The 15615-nt window shown below is 50.1% G+C and overlaps 1 protein-coding gene across 5 annotated transcripts in view; it reads right to left on the minus strand.

The window, feature by feature from the left end:
- Positions 1–15615, minus strand: part of GRB10 (growth factor receptor bound protein 10) — a 183936-nt gene that overhangs the window by 123658 nt on the left and 44663 nt on the right. The window lies entirely within an intron of this gene.

The following is a 15615-nucleotide window of genomic DNA, read 5'->3' on the forward strand; positions in this document are numbered from 1 at the left end:
CGACACATCCGAGCCGGTGGCCCCTGGACACCCTCGCGCGATCAGGCACTCAGGCGGGAGGTCTGCTCAAGGGGTCCCCGCTTTTCTTCTCACACAGAGACTGGCACCGGCTACGGAACCCTGGGAAGGCCGTCCGCACGGTCACAGGATCCATGGGGCGCGGGGACCCTCAGAGGGGTGCGGGGGGGCGCCGGCCCCCCGCGGAGGCTCCCAGGGACCGCCGGGCTCCTTTGGTCATTACAGATATTAACACCCTGAAGACCTGATCTTCCTTTGGGGAATATGGATTGAGCCTCATTCCAATCAAGCACCGAGGAAGCTGTGTGTGGTCAGGGTCTCCCGGGTACCGCCCGTGTGTATGCTGACTCTCCGGCCGCAGCCGAGATCAAACCACTGTTACGGGCATCTGACGCCCCCACTGGTGTCACACTCTCCCTGGAGGCACGGTTCTGTGACTACAATCTCTGACAATGACATTCACAGAAATGGACTTCTGAACGCACATTAAGCCTCTCCTCGCTTCTGTGTGAGCTGCAAGTAACATGAGCTGTATTCAAAAGCCCATCGTGGGGGCGCCTGGGTGGCTCAGTCAGTTAAGCACCCGACCCTTAATTTCGGCTCAGGTCACGATCTCACAGTTCGTGGGATCGAGCCCCGCATCAGGCTCCACACTGACAGCACAGAGCCTGCTTGGGATTCTCTCTCTCCCTCTCTCTCTGCTCCTCCCCAGCTCGTGTTCTCTCTCTCTCTCTTGAAATACATAAACTTAAAAAAATTTTTTTTCTTCTTAAAAGCACATTGGCTCCTACAGTGAGATCCCAATAAGCACGAAACACAGACCCTGTCATTTTCGTTTTTAATCTGCTGCGGCACAAACCACATGCCTGATGCATACAAAGCAGACAGTGAATCTCCCTCCCCTGTGACGCAGAGGACGGGTGGGGCGGGGAGGTTAGGGGCAACCAGCAGCTTGGCCGGGACTCGGACGGGTCACCCATTTGCCTCTGAACACAAAAAAACCAAGGCCAAACTTCCATGAAGCGAGCTTCTCCGAGATCCTTCCTTCTAAAGCTCAGCAGTAATCAGAGAGCAGGGGGAGGATTCCGGGAACAGGGAGGAACCAGGGACAATGTCTTCTCATGTGGAAATCATCGGACGCTGAGAACATTTTCAGGAATGGCAGCAATGAACGCTCTCCATCATAATCGGTCCCAGAGGCGCCTGGACCATCGGCCCTTCTTCGGCCCAGCCCTGCTGAACAATTCATAATCCCTGCCCACGAGAGGCTTTTCTCGAGCCTCTGCATTTGTGGCTGTCTTTCCCTGCTCCACCACCAGCTACCTTCCTATGCCCTGTAGGATTGAGCTCAGGGATCACCTCCTCCAGGAAGCCCCCTCAGACTGCCTCTCGCCAATCAGCACTGCTCCAAGATGGCTCGCTCAGTCAGTGTCCACTGGGCTTCTGGCATCTGGATCCAAGCCAGTTTCACAAAGAGGGCACTGGTGGTCATCACTGTCAACCCCTTTAGAGCAGGAAGAAAACACAGCAGCTCTAGGACGGCCACCCCACCATGTCCAGGAGCCGCCTCCAACAGGACTACCCACCTCTCCTACGGTGTCCCCAGACGAGGCCCAGGCACAGGCAGGTGTCCTGCTATTCTAGAACACAGGGTCTCCTCTGAGGCTGCCTTTCGGAGGAGCACGAACAATGAACACTAACAAGAATCCCTACAACGAGGCAGCAAGGACACCGAGCTTAAAAAAACACTTTCTGGGGGCGCCTGGGGGGTTCAGTTGGTTAAGCAACTGACTCGACTTCAGCTCAGGTCATGATCTCACGGCTCATGAGACTGAGCTCCACGTTGGGCTCTGTGCTGACAACGCAGAGTCTGCTAAGGATTCTCTCTCTCCCTCTCTCTCAAAATAAACAAATAAATTTAAAAACTTTTTCTGCTCCTATACTCAGAGCATGGAAGGTCCCACTTCCCTGAAGTCATTTTACTACAAGAAAAATAAAGACTATTTAGTCAATGGCTCATTTCTCTCAATGAAAGAAAAAAGGAGAACGGAAGAAACAGGACAGGCAGGAACTGCCCGGGACAAGATAAACTGGAGGCTGGGGGCAGTCAAATCAGAATCAATGCTGTAGACAGTACAGTCCATGGACGCAAAATCCCAGGAACGTGGACAACAGACCACAGGGAGAACGCATCAAACAGAGTGGCAAAAAGGTTGAACAGTCTGCAGTTCGGCGCAAAACTCGGGGTGCAGAGAACAGAGCCCGGCTGAGAAGGGAACACCACCTTCCCCAGCCGATCTCGACCCCGCACCTCTCACACATCTGGGGCAGAGTGAAGATTCTCTGACCAGACAGTCTGAGTTTTTCAGAATTCAGAAAGGAAGACTCACGAAAGCTTCCCAGGGGAATCCTGAAAGACTCCAGTGGGGCATAAAAGTAAGGACATTCATTCCGTCAACCAAAATAGCAACAAAATCGGGGCGCCCGGGCAGTTCAGTCAGTTGAGCACCCAACTCTTGGTTTTGGCTCAGGTCGTGATCTCGCGGTTTCGTGTGTTCGAGCCCCATGTGGGGTTCTGCACTGACAGTACGGAGCCTGCTTGGGATTCTCTCTCCCTCTCTCTCTTTGTCCCTCCCCCACTCACGCTGTCTCTGCCTCTCTCAAAACAAATAAACCTAAAAAGAAAGATAGCAAAAAATTCGAAGGTAAGACCCAGTCATGGGCTGAAGCGTGTCCTCCCCACAATTCAAAAGTTGAAGCCCTAATGCCCAGGACCCACAACGTGGCTGTATTTGGAGGTGGAGGTCTTTAAAGATGTGATTAGCTTAAAATGAGGTGTTAGTGTGGCCCCCGAGTCAATGTGAGGGGACCTGAGGACACAGACACACACAGAGGGGCGACCGCGGGAAGACACGGGGAGAAGACGGCCATCTACACGCCAAGGAGAGGGGCCTCACGAGGTCCCAGCCATGCCCACACCTCGATCTCAGACTTCGGCCTCCAGAGCCAAGAGGAAATAAATTCTGTTATTTGAGCTGCCCAGTCTGTACAATTCTGTTAAGGCGGTCGGTCCTGAAAAACTAATACAGACCCAAGATAGGAAAACACTACTAAATTGCTCTTTCAGCTCAAAGGAACAGAAGTGCCCTAAATCTGTAACATCCACTACCAGGCAATTATGTTTTCTCTTAAGTGTTTAGGATCCTTTAATCCATCTGCACGGAAACCAGAGAATGACCTGTAAGAGGCTGCTAGGCTGAAGGGAAGAGGGTAGGGGCAATGGAAGCCCTAACAAGATGGCGGGAGGGCCCCACGAGGTAACTTGCCACTCTACTGCATGGGCACAGCTGTGGCTGGTCACCTCCCTCCAGCCTTGGGCAAGGCCAGTAGCCCCCAAGCCTGTAAACCTGCCTGGCCCATAAGTCAACCTGGGCCTATGGTAGCAAGTCTCATGCGTCCATGTGTCCAGCATCCAGCCGTTTAATCCCAACACCGACCTAGCTGCTATTCTGGAAGTACTCTGGGGAAGTGGTTGACATCTGCAATCACTGGACTTTTAGGCAAAGGGGATTACCCTCCCTACAAGAGGTGGGCCTCGTGCAATCAGCTGAGGGCCTTAAGAGCAAAAACTGAGATTTCGCAAAGAAGGGATCTGACCTCAAGGCTGCAGCAAACTCCTGAGTTTCCAGACTGCCAGCCTGGCCCAGGGATTTCAGACTTCTCAGTCCCCAACAATCACGTCAGCCAATTCCTTAAAATAAATCTCTTTGTATGTACACACACATGTTCGGTGTCTCAGGAGAACCCTGACGTATACACCCCAGCCAACCACGGCCAGATCCCAGGACCACACGTGCCCATCTGAGTCTGATGACTCTGCGTGGTCAACCTCCCAGCCCCCGGCCCTTCTCCAAACACACCCTCCACCTTCTTTAGCCCACAGCCTCCTTTCCCTGAGCAGGCTATTTTTCTCCCCTTCGCCCACATCCCCGCGGGCCTTGGGGAGGGGTTAACACCATTCTGGCCCCTTAAGGACCCTCTCGGCACCTGTGCTAATGGCTGCCCTGTTGTCCCACGCCCCCTTCTGCCACTGCTCCCCACATTCCTTCCAGCTCACTCCGTGCGTGCTGCCCTGCCCAGCCTTGTTTGCCTCCAGAACTCTTGGACATGTTCAACACGTGGAGACACGTAACTTTCCCCCAAAGCTTCAAATTTAATGGGTGTTGAAGTGCCAGAAATATCACATACACATGCCAATGTTATCACCTAAATACGACCTTTGAAAGCATTTACCAAATGAGATTGCTTCTCAGTCAGAATAACAGACATCCCGTAAGTCCTGCTGAGTAGCTCCCTTTGGGATAAGAACACTATAGTTCGATACAGTAAGAATATCAGAGTAATTCGAGTCTCTAATAAAATGTATCAAACCCAGAGCTCTCATCGGATTTAACGGTGAAAGATAGAAAGCTTTTCCCTTAAGATCAGAAACAAGGTGAGGATGTCAGTTTTTGCGTCTTCTACTCAACATAGCATTGGAAGTTCTAGCTAGAGCAATACAGCAAGAAAAAGAAATATAAAGGCATCCAAATTGGAAAGGAACTAATACAATCTCTGTTCACAGACGACACGATCTTATCCATAGAAAACCCTAAAAATTACTAAGACACACACATAATTAGAGTTAACAAATGCATCAAAGTTACAGAATGTAAGATAACACACTGAAACTAGTTATGTTTCTATACTCCAACAACAAAAAAATCTGAAAAAGAAATGAAGAAAACAAATCCATTTGAAACAGCATCAAGAATAACAACTAGGAATATATTTACCTAATGAGGCAAAACACTTGTGCACTAAATATTACAAACGTCGCTCTAAGACTATAAAGGAAATATAAATATGGAAAACATCCTGTGTTCATAGCTGGGAATATTTAACGGTTTTAAGATGATGACAATACCCAAAGCGATCTACAGAATCAGTGCCATCCCTCACAAATTCCCCTGGCATTTTGCAGAAATCAATAAAACCTTTCTAAAATTCATATAGACCCTCAAAGGACCCCAAACAGCCAAAAAAGAAAAAAAAAAAAAAAAAAAAATCTTGAAAAGGATGAACAAGGTTGGAGGACTCACATTTCCCGATCTCAAAACTGACTACAGGGGCGCCTGGGTGGCTCAGTCGGTTAAGCGGCCGACTTCGGCTCAGGTCATGATCTCGCGGTCTGTGAGTTCCAGCCCCGCGTCGGGCTCTGTGCTGACAGCTCAGAGCCTGGAGCCTGTTTCAGATTCTGTGTCTCCCTCTCTCTGACCCTCCCCCGTTCATGCTTTGTCTCTCTCTGTCTCAAAAATAAATAAACGTTAAAAAAAAAAAAAAAAAAAAAAACCCAAAACTGACTACAAAGCTTTGGTGATAAAAACAGTGTGAAATGGCTGAAGGGCAGATGGACAGACCAATGGAATACAACAGAGCCCGCAGAAATAAACCCTCATGTATGATGGCAGGCTGATTTTCAACAAAGGTGTCAGGGCCATTCAATGGGGAAAGGACAGCCTCTTCAACAAGCGGTTTTGGAAAAACTGGATATCCACATGCAAAAGGATGAGGTTGAACTCCTATCTTACACTATCACTGAACATTTATTCAAATGGATCAAAGACCTAAACCTAGAAGTTAAAACTGTAAAATTCTTACAAGAAAGCATAAGAAAAAGTCTTCATGATGTTGGATTTGACAAAGACTTCCAGTTAGGACACCAAATGCATCAGCAACAAGAAAAGACAAATCAGACTTCATCAAAATTAAAAACATTTGTACCAAGGATACGATCAAGAGATGGCAAAAACCCATAAAAAAGGACAAAATAGTTGCAAATCATTTATTTGATAAGGGATTAATATCCAGCATATATAAAGAACACCTACAACTCAACAGTGAGAAAACAGGCCACCAATTTAAAAAATGGCCTTGACTAGACATTTCTCCAGGGAAGATATAAAAATGACCAATGAACACATCAAAAGACACTCAACACCACTAGTCATTAGGGAAATGTAAATCAAACCATGGTGAGATACCACAGAAAACAAGCATTGGCGAGGATGTGGAGAAAGTGAAACCCTTCTCTGCTGCTGGTAAGAATACAAAACGGCGCAGCCTCTGTGGAAAACAGTATAACAACTCTTCAAAAAAATCAAATGGAGAATTAATGTTATGTCCAGAAATTCTATTTTTAGGCATAAGCCCCAAAAGAAGCAAAAGCAAGGACTCAAACAAGTACTTGTTCACCCGTGTTCAAAGCAGCATTGTTACAATAGCGAAAGAGTGTAAAAAACCCAAGTGTCTATCAACAGATGAATGGATAAGCAAAAGGCAGCATATCCATACGACAGAATATTATTCAGCATTGAAAAGGAATGCAGGTTTGACACACGCTACAACAGGACGAGCCTTGAAGAAGTTATGCTAAGTGAACTAAGTCAGTCGGGAAAGGACAAATGTTGTAGGATCTCGCTTCCACAAGGCCGTCTACAAACAAAATGTAGAAGTGAGCAGGGGCTCGGGAGAAGGGAGGGTTAATGGATACAGAGTTTCTGTCTGTGATAATGAAAAAGTTCTAGAAATAGACAGCCATGGTGGTTAGACAACGTTGTGAATCTAAGTAATTCCACTGAATTGCACACTTAAAAGGGGCTAAAATAGGAAATTTATGTTTTATATGTTTTATCCTCTTTTTTATTTTATTTTTTAAGTTTATTTATTTATTGAGAGAGAGAGAGCAGAAACAGAATCCTAAGCAGGCTCTAAAACATCAGTGCAGAGCCCGATGTGGGGCTTGATCTCACGAACTGTCATAACATGATCTGAGCCAAGATCAAGAGTTGGATGATTAACTGACTGTGCCACCCAGGTGCCCCTATCTGCTTTTTTGAAACATAGAAAAGATGGCTGTCCAATGAGCTTCCTTTAATAAAATTTAAAACTTTTGCTAATTTTTTTTTAAATGTAAGCATGAGATTCTGCAGAATTTCTTAGGATGTTAAAACTTGAAGTTGGATAAAGCAAGGCTTGCAAATATCACTTCTGTACAAACTTTTAAAAAAATCTTTTTTCATGTTTATCTTTGAGAGAGAGAGAGAGAGAGAGAGAGAGAGCATAAGTGGGGGAGGGGCAGAAAGAGAGGGAGACACAGAATCCAAAGCAGGCTCTAGGCTCTGAGATGTCAGCACAGAGCCCAACGCGGGGCTCAAACTCACAAACCGCGAGATCATGACCTGAGCCGAAGTTGGACGCTTAACCGACTGAGCCAGCCAGGCACCTCTCTTTTTAATTTCCAACATGCTTCCTGGTCACACCAGTTTTACCACTTGGAATTGGTTAAGACTTGTCCGTTTTGGTCTCTCTTGACCAGCAATGCCCTCTCTGCTCTGTGACTCTACGTCACCCAGCTGTCTGGCAGGTGAAATGAAACCCCCACCGCAAGCCCTTGGTAAAATCCATCTTGCCATCCGTACCTGACAAAGACTGAGACCACGGTCGTGATCTGTGCTCTCGTGGAGACTGAAACCCTCATCCTGCTCCTGAGCAAAAAACTTCACTTCTAAACGTCCTACAACAATACAGGCTCGATGACACACTGTGCCACTTTGTAAAGACTTCCACATTTATTATTTTTTTACGTTGATTTATTTCTGAGAGAGACAGAGCATGAGCAGGGGAGGGGCAGAGAGAGAGGGAGACAAAGAATCCCAAGCAGGCTCCAGGCTGTCAGCACAGAGCCCGACATGGGGCTCGAACCCACGAACGGTGAGATCATGACCTGAGCTGAAGTCAGACACTTAATCCACTGAGCCCCCGAGGAGCCTCACGAACTGCACATTTAAATCATCAGCTGACTTCTCAAAATGATGTGCTTGGTACAGATACTGAGGAAAAGCCTCCTAGGCTGGTTGCTACTAGAGCTTTCTGTAACAATAAACGGCATTCTCTCTAACCGTTGTAGAATGACGAAGAAATTGTACCCGTGACTGCTGTCCTGTCTTCCTTCAATTAAAGAGGCTTACTGCTACGTTCATCTCGCTGTGTGGATTCCATATGTCCTTTTAATTATGAGTCTGTCCTTTGCCAGAATCCCATTATAAATAATGTATTGGAGTCTATCCATTTTAACGGGGTTTTGAACTTGTGATAAAAGTTTAAATAATCTTCACCATGAAGCCTAAACTTTCTTCCTTATTAGACAACAGTTCAGAAAAATAGTTCAAGCAGAGCCAAAAGTCTGCTGATGCTAGAGTCAACATTTTTCTCAACAACGTCAATATTTACACTTCTGGGTCCAGCAGCTGGACTTGAACATGCCTTTGTTCTTTTTGTTTCATGTTTATTTTTTTTCCTTTTGAGGGCAACTTCTGCTAAATGACGGTGACGAGACCATCCTAAGATTTTAAATGTTGCACCCAAAACCGCTTTTTCTGAGTTTCTCACTGAATCTCTGGAGACCGGCAGGCATACCTATGCCTTTCTCATCACAACCTACTGGGAATTACGCTTGTGGCCGATTTCAAGTGTCTGTCAACCCTTCCCATAGCGGGGACCCCGTATGCTACAAATGTCAAGATGCTGGCAGGCGCAGCGAGGGACCCGGCATCTCATGTACACCTGGCTCGTATCACCTGGCAGAGTGCTCAGTGTGGGCTCAGGATCCACGCGATCTGCTCTGATTTCCTCCTCTGCTCTGTTTTCCTTCCTGAACACACATGACCTTGATGTCAGCTGCGGCGATGGGATACGACCCACGATGTGAAGACAGGTTCAGGTTCAAGTGTGTACGTGGCGCCTCTTGCCTGAAAGTTCACCGCCTTTTGTGGCACACACCTGCTGCCCACCGGCCCCCTCCCCCTGCCCGCACCCCTCCCCTGCCTTCCTGGTCCGCCCTGGACGTGGCAAACACCTGAGCTCCCGAGCGTGTCTCCTCCTCTGACCTACTCTTACGAGAATGCAACCAGCCGCCTCCAAGACCCGTGAAGTCACCTGCAGGGTGGCTTCCCTGCTCCGCCGAGGACAGCACACACTGGGGGACTCTCTCCATCTTCACTTGACCAGAAATCCAACATGTGCATTTCACCCTGCTGGGGAAGCCGAGACGTCTCCTTAAGGCACTTACTTTGTTCCCTCCGGCGTGCCTGTTTCCTACTTTCTCCTCACTGCCTCCTCCTCAGGACACTCAGGCGACAGCCTGGTCGCCCTCAGCTCCTGACGCTCCGCACAGCCCAGTGCCAGCTCGTCGCCCTGCGGCCCTGCCCTGCGGCCACAGCCAGCACCTGACACGAATCCTACAGCACTTGTCAGAGAGCGACTAAATGCCTTCTCGATCAAGAACTTGGTCTTGTTCCTTGCTCCGCCAAGGACAGCACACCCGGGGGGACTCCAACCAGACCAACCAGCGTAACTGCCGACGGGCAGGCTAAACAAGAACATTTGATTTGGAAGTAAAAGCAAGTAAATAAATAAATGAAAATAAAATTGAAAAAGAGAAGCTGCAAGTCTTAAAATAAATCACGGGGGGGGGGGGGCGCCTGGGTGGCTCGGTCGGTTAAGCGACCGACTCTTGATTTCGGCTCAGGTCATGATGTCACGGTTCGTGGGTTCGAGCCCCACTCTGGGCTCTGTGCTGGCAAGGAGCCTGCTTGGGATTCTCGCTCTCCCTCCCCCTCTCTCTAACTCCTCACCCGCCTGTGCTGTCGCTCTTAAGAATAAACTCAAATAAATAAATAAATCACTGCGGGACTTTTTAAAAAGAAAGCGATACCTCCCATAAAAGCCGGGGACCCTGCTCTTTACCAGGCCAACATTCAGGATATATTAAAGTCATCGCTTGCAGAGCTGAAAACAGCATATTCACATTCTAACTCATAATAAAGGCATTAGAAGAAACTAAGAATACTTCAAACATCAAAGGGAAAACAGAAACCAGGTGACGAAGGTAGCATTCACAATTTATTCAGAAGATGGGTGTCAACAACCTGATTCCCTTCGTTTCAAAATAACATCCAAAGTATTCCAATGTGAAAAAAAAGAAACATACTCAAGGCACACTGAAACAGAAATGCTGTGAGAAGAGGGCCAGGAAGGGAGGGGCAGAGACGCAAGAACAGGACGCAAAGTGACAAGAGAGGGGACAAGGCCAGCAAAGTGCAGAGCGGAGGAAAGACATGCTAATGTACTGTGGACAGCAGAGGGCATGTTCGTGACGAACAACAGTGCTCAGCCTTTCTCCTCCAAACAAGAAAACATCCACATATTAGAATCTTAAATGAATGGACATAATACTTCGATAAGAAATTTACGTGAAAAACAAGAACTCCATGCACAGAACAAAAGCAAAAGAATACGGTATTTTTTTTTAATCATGTGGTAATTTTATAGACATTAATAAAGAAAAAAATTTGGGGGGCGCCTGGGTGGCTCAGTTGGTTAAGCATCCAACTCTTGATCTCGGCTGGGGTCATGATCTCATGGTTCGTGAGCTCGAGTCCCAAGAGAGGCTCTGCACTGACAGCACGGAGCCTGCTTGGGATTGTCTCTCTTCCCCCCTCTCTCTCTGCCTCTGCCCTGCTCTCTTTCTCTCTCCCTCTCAAAATAAACAAACTAAAAAACTTAAAAAAAAAAGAAATTTGGACGGGGCGCCTGGGTGGCTCAGCCGATTGAACATCCGACTTCGGCTCAGGTCATGATCTCACAGTTCGTGGGTTCGAGCCCCACGTCCGGCTCTGTGCTGACAGCTCGGAGCCTGGAGCCTGCTTCGGATTCTGTGTCTCCTTCTCTGTGCCCCTCCCCTGCTTGTGCTCTCTCTCACTCTCTCAAAAAATAAACATTTAAAAATAATTAGAAAAAAGAAATTTGGAGACTTTAATGAAATTAGAACTTTTATTTAAAACGTACGCCAAAAATCAGAACAATCTTAAAAAAAGATCCTTAGGGTAGAAAACTCTGGAGATAAAAAGGACTGAAGCCCGTACTCCTCCCACCTTCACCCCAACATATAAAGAAAGCCATGGACTTAGATGTTCTTACTGTCAATTATTTCCATTTGTCAAGACAAAGAAAAAAAGAAAAAAGAAAAAGACAGGATTTCTCAAGTGCTTCCTGAGACCACGTAGTGGGCTGCGCAGGGATAGTTATGTATGTGTACAAACACACGCACACACACACACTCACCCTAGTATCATTCCCGCGGTTGACAGGCGTGAAACGGAGTGCAGTGGTCAAGGTCCTGAGGCCAGTGATGGGAAGGGACAGAGGAGGTAACAAAGGTCAGTCCAGAAGTACACGCCCACAGTCCCGTGGTTGTTAAACTGTGGTCCCCAGGCACCACCTGGGCACCTGCTCACACACAATACTGCAGCCCAGAAGCTGGGAGTGAGTCCCAGGGGGCTCCGTGTCTCTGGCCAAGCCCCAACCACAGGGCACCTCGGGTGCCTGGGCTGCACCCCAGACCAGCAAAAATAAAATCCTGGGGACGCAGGCATGGTTTTAAGTTCCCCAGTGTTTCCAAAGCTGAGAACCACTACCCTCCTCTCTTTGGTTTACACTGTTAATCCTTTTTTATGACGTGTGCAAGGGGAACAGAATTGGGAAAAGACTGCAATAAAGCCTCGAAGACTCACAGTTCGCTTTCTGGAAGCTGGGGGGTAAACCATATCATCAGTTCCTCAAAATGCTCCACCCGAATCCTAAGGGCCAGATCCCCGGCTGGAAGCTGTAGCTGGTACGTTCTCTGCCTTTTACGAATCTACCCCTTTTTCCCATGGAAACAGAACCCACTCTAGAACACCGATCGAAGGGTGAAAGTGGGAGATGCGGCAGGCCAGGACCCATCTTGACGGCCGGCAGGAGAGATGGCCTCATCACCGCAACGAGGTCTGGACATGACCGTACGTGGGAGAAGGACCTTGGGCTTCATATTCTCAGCCTTTGGTAAGAGACTTGTTTGGAATATTCTATTCAAGAGCCCACAGTGCCTTCCACCCAAGTGCTTTGTTCAGCCTCCTGACCGAACACAAGCTCGAATCCTTGAACAAGCCACGTGGAGATACTACTTCTGTCCCCACCGGACAGGCCAGGAGCCCAAGCAGAAGCAGCTTGCCTCCGGTCACCCATGCCGGCCAACTGTGTGGTCAGTCCCTGAGATCCTCTCTGCCCCAATCCAGAGACCAGATGCGGAGTGCCCAGGAACAGGATCCGGTCCACGCAAGCCAGGAGAGGCCGATGGTGGACACTGACCCTCTGTTTCCAGCAGCCCCAGCCCGTGGGCACCGGGCCTGAGAGCCGGGCCTCCCTCCGCCGTGGTTAACGCACAGGCGTGCAATCGTGTGCTGAGTCCGGGATGGGGCTCCTAATCCAGTTCCTGAAGGCTCCCGTAAGGACTGACCCCATGGACTCAGACGCATCGCTAGAAAAGTCAAGAAACAAACGAGCCACAGAGAACAGCTGAGACGATGCACAGGCCCAGCGGCCTCCCGACCTCCGTCAGAAATGCATTACCATGGAAAACAACAGATTCTCCGGATCGTGAAATGAGGGGGTCGGTGAGAATGCCATGCACCGCCTTCCCAGAAGTGGTGGGACACTCCCTGAGCAGATGGCGAGAGGGAAGCCACATTTGCACAGTGCCCCAGACAACCCTGACACCCGTGAGGGGGCCGTCCGCACTTCACAGATGGGGACGTGTGCTCAGATATGAAGGACAACCTGGATGGACCTCATGGTCAAGGGAAGCTCGTGGGACCAGGCACGGGCAGCAGGCCTGGGAGCCGGAGCAAAGGAAGATCTCCTGCAGAGGAGGGCATCCGACCTTGTGTGACCAGGGAGACACCAGGGGGAGAGGAGAAACCGTCGTTGGTTTTAAATTTAAAATGGGGGTTATTTACACTTAAACCTAAACTTGGGGTCCTTTTAAAAGAACTTGCTTTCCAGGGCGCCTGGGGGGGCTCAGACGGTTGAGCGTCCGACTTCGGCTCAGGTCACAATCTCGCAGTTCGTGAGTTCGAGCCCCACGTTGGGCTCTGTGCTGACAGCTCAGAGCCTGGAGGCTGTTTCGGATTCTGTGTCTCCCTCCCTCTGACCCTCCCCCATTCACACTGTCTCTCTCTGTCTCAAAAATAAATAAACATTAAAAAAAAAATTAAAAAAAAAAAAAAAAAAAGAACTTGCTTTCCAGGGCGCCTGGGGGGTCCAGTCGGTTAAGCATCCGACTTCGGCTCAGGTCATGATCTCACGGTTCCTGAGTTCGAGCCCCGCGTCGGGCTCTGTGCTGATGGCGCAGAGCCTGCTTGGGATTCATTCTCTCTCTCTCTCTCTCTCTCTCTCTCTCTCTCTCTCTCTCTGCTCCTCCCCTGCTCATGCTCTCTCTCAAAATAAATAAGTAAAAATAAACTTTAAAACAAAAAGGAAACATAAAGACCCTCCCAATGAATAATCGCAACATTCTGTCCTCTGGCACGACCTGAGTAACTCACCACCAACGGAAAGACACCAGATCCCTCTGGGGAGGCGAAAAGTCACATAGTGAAGTCAACGTCTTTTCTCATATTCCGAGGACTGCGGGCCCTCCCCACCAGCTTCCCTGGGCCCAGGCCCCCGTCACCCTGCGATCCCTGCACCCCAGCTCGTCTACCTTGGTGTCCCCAGGGGCTCCGTCCTCCCTACCATGACTATTTCTTGCACTAGGAAGAACAGGGGGCGGGGAAGGTTTCTGTCCATCGCTCCTCCTGCAGCTTTGCTGTCTGTCTGCAAACCTCGATGAGACAGATTCCAAACCCACTGCCCCGAGCTCCGTCTGCAAACCCCACGGCCCAGAGACACCCCCGCCGCACAGGTCCCAACGTGCCGAAACCTGAGTGCCCGTCCCACAACATCCGCCCCGGACACCGGGCTTAACAGGGTGAGTCTCCTGCCCCACAGCCACTCAGTCCGCCTGCACGTCTGTCCCTTCCCTCCTCTTGTCCCACCGCCACACGGTCCCTGCCTCTCTGCTGCCTACCAAGCACCCCACATGCCCACTGAACCCACCTACCAGCAAGAGCTTGTCCCGGGCCCTGCCCTCTGCCTCCCCCGCCCATCCTCAGTACCCCTCGGCCATCCCAACAGAAGTGTGGTTCTCAACGCTGCTCTCATGTCACAAGTAATTCTTTCAAACTCCTGGCCCCAGCCCCCCCCACCGCAGCCCACCTAACTAGCACCCATACCTTAGAGAACCGTCCAGGTGACAGGCAATATCCGGGCAGAGGGCAAGGCAGGGAAATAAGGCACAAGTTACCCCCAGCCCCAAGGATCTCCGCCCTCCAACCTTCTTACTGATCCGAACCTACGTTAGCTGGACACAAGGGTACGTCTTTTTTCCAGCAAAGCCGGAAACTATCTGAACGCTCTACGTGTCCATCCATCACAAGGATGCCAATGTGCATAAGTCCATGAACACCACGTCCGTGTGCGTGTGTCACGCGAGGTGTGTGGGTTTCTAATTCAATTCCACTCCAACGCGGCTACGAAATTATACGGGAAAACACTCACAACTCATCACGTCTTCTACGACTACCTGTTCTCTCCGCTCCCCGAATCCACCCGGCCGGCCCTGTCCCCGCACTCCTGAACCCGCATTCATCCAGGATCCAGGCTCCAGACCTCCAGCACCCGGAATGGCCACCCGTTGGACTCAGGGCCCATGAACACCTCCCAGGATGCCAGGACACCACCTCGCTCGCGTGCTCCTGCTTGGTCTCCACAGCAGTGACCCTCTGACACTGAGACCTCTAAATACTGGGGGCCGTCACCCAGTTCTCAGACCCCCTCCCTCCGGTGTGATGCTCCTTTCTCTCTGTCCCTGTAACTATCACCTTGTGTCTTTTCCAGGACCCGGCCCCTGACTCCCACCAAGCACACACCCGACTCCTGCCCGCTGCTGCTTGGCTGTCTGCCCACCCCCCGCCCCGGCCTCTCTGACCTAAGTGTCCACCCTCAAAGGCCCCCACTGCTTCTCCCAATCAGCACATGCAAACGCCCTCTGCCCACTGGCTCGGGCAGAGACACTGCATCATCTGTGAGCCCAGCCAGCTCTCTCTTCCACACGCCTGCCGCCCCCTGGAGGCAGACCCTAACTGCCACCCCCGACCAAGTGTGGTCCGAGCGCTCGGTCCCCGTACCCAGCTGCTCGACTGCAGACCTCCCGGCAGAGAAGCCAGGGTGGTCCTCTTAAAATCTAGCCCCCGCCTGCACTGCTCTGCCCTCGGATCCCACGCTGCCAGGGACCCTGGTCCTCAAAACAGCTGCTGGATCCCCTCTGACAGGCAGAGACACAGGGGAGGGAGGAGGGCACCGGGGGCGGACGGGGAGGAGAGAGGGGCGAGAAGAAGAACGGGCCACAGAGCAGGTCAAACCACGTCTGGAAGGTGCTTCATCTGGCTACACGCTGCGTCACTACGGGAAGCCACAAAGTTGAACTGGAGGAAAAGAAAACCATTTGGCGGCACGTAAATCCCGCCTATTTTACCAGGAGGTCCTTCCCGCTCCTGTGAACATGAAAGGAAGGTCAGA

The sequence above is a fragment of the Panthera pardus genome, unplaced genomic scaffold (genome assembly GCF_024362965.1).
Source record: "Panthera pardus isolate Hobbes unplaced genomic scaffold, ASM2436296v1 HiC_scaffold_8, whole genome shotgun sequence".
NCBI classification, from domain to species: Eukaryota; Metazoa; Chordata; class Mammalia; order Carnivora; family Felidae; genus Panthera; species Panthera pardus.